Source organism: Mesitornis unicolor, unplaced genomic scaffold, assembly GCF_000695765.1.
Source record: "Mesitornis unicolor isolate BGI_N332 unplaced genomic scaffold, ASM69576v1 scaffold6079, whole genome shotgun sequence".
In the NCBI taxonomy this organism is placed as follows: Eukaryota; Metazoa; Chordata; class Aves; order Mesitornithiformes; family Mesitornithidae; genus Mesitornis; species Mesitornis unicolor.
Window position 1 is genome coordinate 2,818 of NW_010207862.1, and position 2,380 is coordinate 5,197.

The window sequence follows — 2,380 nt, forward strand, 5'->3', positions numbered from 1 at the left end:
AATCTGTCTCTTTCCAAAAAGAACCAAAACGAGAGATATATATATATATATATGTATACATACATATATATGTTTATACATACACACACACACGTATATATATGTATATATGTCTAGCTATATATACACATATAGGTTGGAAAGGCAAGCTGCCAAAGTAGAAAACACCAGTTTACCTAGTTCGGACTATGCGTGTTAAAGAAATGAGACTTTTAGCCCATGACATCTTCTTTAAAAATGAGTATTTAAGATCTTCAAAAATTGCTACAGTACAAAAAGAGTGTTTGTGTGTGTATATATATATATATTTCCTCCCTACATATATCGTATGTATGCATGGGCTGGAATGGATGACCCCACCAGAAGAGACACCCCTGCTCGTCCTCCCCAGCGCTTGGGGCGTTGCCGACGTCGCCTCGGCTTCTCGCCCGGCCCTGCCGCGGGTACATGGCACATTATGGCATTATTGGCACAGGTTCGGAGCCGCGGTCCCCGTCCAGGCTCCGGGCGCTCGGTCCTTCCCTCTCCGCCCCGCGCCGCTTCCTCTTCTTCCTCTTCCTCCACGGGATCCCTCGCTCGCTCCTTTGTCTCTCTCTTCTCCGAAAAACGCAGTTACCTATAGGCGTGTTCATTTTTATAAAAATATATTTGGCCCATAGAACGCTGCTCTTTGAGTCTCCTACTGGTAAACAGAAATGGTAGGTACAGGTAACCCATTATTTTTTTATATTTTTTACAGGTTCACCAATGGAATCCTGCGAAGGACAAGAAGAGAAACAAAGATTAAATCACAACGGGAACGCAGCACCACTGCAGCGGTGACCCCTGAGCTCCCCCCTCCTCCTCCCAGCCCTGCCCAGCTTGGGTCCAGACCCATGAACAGGGATGGGGGCGCTGGGATGGGGATGGAGCACTGGGATAGGGATGGCACATTGGGACGGGGATGGGGGCGCTGGGATGGGGATGCAGGCACTAGGAGGGGGATGAAGCATTGGGATGGGGATGCAGGCACTGGGATGGGGATGGAGGTGCTAGGATGGAGATGGAGGGACTGTGGGATGGTGATGGAGCATTGGGATGGGGATGCAGGCAGTGGGATGGGGCTGGAGGCACTAGGACGGGAATGGAGACCCTAGGATGGAGATGGAGGCACTGGGATGCAGATGGAGGCACTGGTACAGGGATGTGGGTGTTGGGACAAGGAGGCAGGCGCTGGACAGGGATGCTTTGGTGAGCAGTGGGAGCACCCAAGAGGTTCGGGCGTGCCTCAGCGCATGCCTTTGGCTAAGCCTGGTTTATTTCCGAGCATCCTCACATTCAGAGCTATTTGTGCCAGGGCTAAGAGCAGCGAGCGCTCTGGCAGATGAGGAGACGATGATGAGAACTAACAAGGTTTTCTAAAGTTAAATGCCCTAAAGAAATCAATAGAGAATTGGTTAAGCATCAAATCCAGAGATCCTATTGAAGTTCCTCTCAAGCTATTTATTTGCCGTCTTCTCCAAGATCTCTCCCTGCGTAGGCTTCAAACCTCTACATGAAGACCATTACTGCCCTTCGTTAGCGGGCAGGTCGCATGTATGTGATGGCACGTATGGCGATGGGCGCTGCGACGCGGCGTGGGGGGCCTGAGCCCACCTTGGGGCTTTGGATACGGCCCTGAATCCACAGCGGGGCTGCCCATAGCATGTGCAGGACGTATATACCCTGATCTACCAGAGCTTTGGGTTCCTTCTCCAGCACCATTTGTGAGCAGGACGCCCAACACGCGCCACCTCCAAGAACAACCCTGAAGTCTTAATTAGCGAGACAGATTTGAGAGTCCTTAATCTCCTGCGCCGGGGCTGTGCTGGGACTGCTGCTATTCCTCCGACGCCAAGCCGGGGTGTTTTATGATGACTCATTATCTGTTAATGTTAATACAAACCATTTGCTGTTGTTAGGCAGAACGGGGCCACGGCAGCAGCTGCTCAAAGCGCAGAATTTCCATACAATACCGGCGATTTTAAGCGCCTCGTGCCAAAGCTGGGGGCAGGTCGGCGTTACCGTGCCGGTACCGTTTCCAGGTCCCAAATCGCCACTTCCCCACCAGCGATGCCGAACATTTACACAGTTCTGGCTGGACGCTGCTTAACGCACGCGTTGCAGGATGCAAAACTGGTACTGTATTCCAAATAGCCTCTTTGTGCAAAGTAGGTCAGCGCTCGATCAACCTCACAGATTTTTGTATAATCCCATTCCATGGGGTTTTTCAGTCAAAGAGAGTGGGATTAAGGACAAGAATAATGCGAAATCTCAAACTTCATTTCAGAAAGCCCCGAAGCCAGGATGAAACCAAACCAACGCAGCCACCGTTTGCCGCGGTGCCCGGCCGACGCCACCC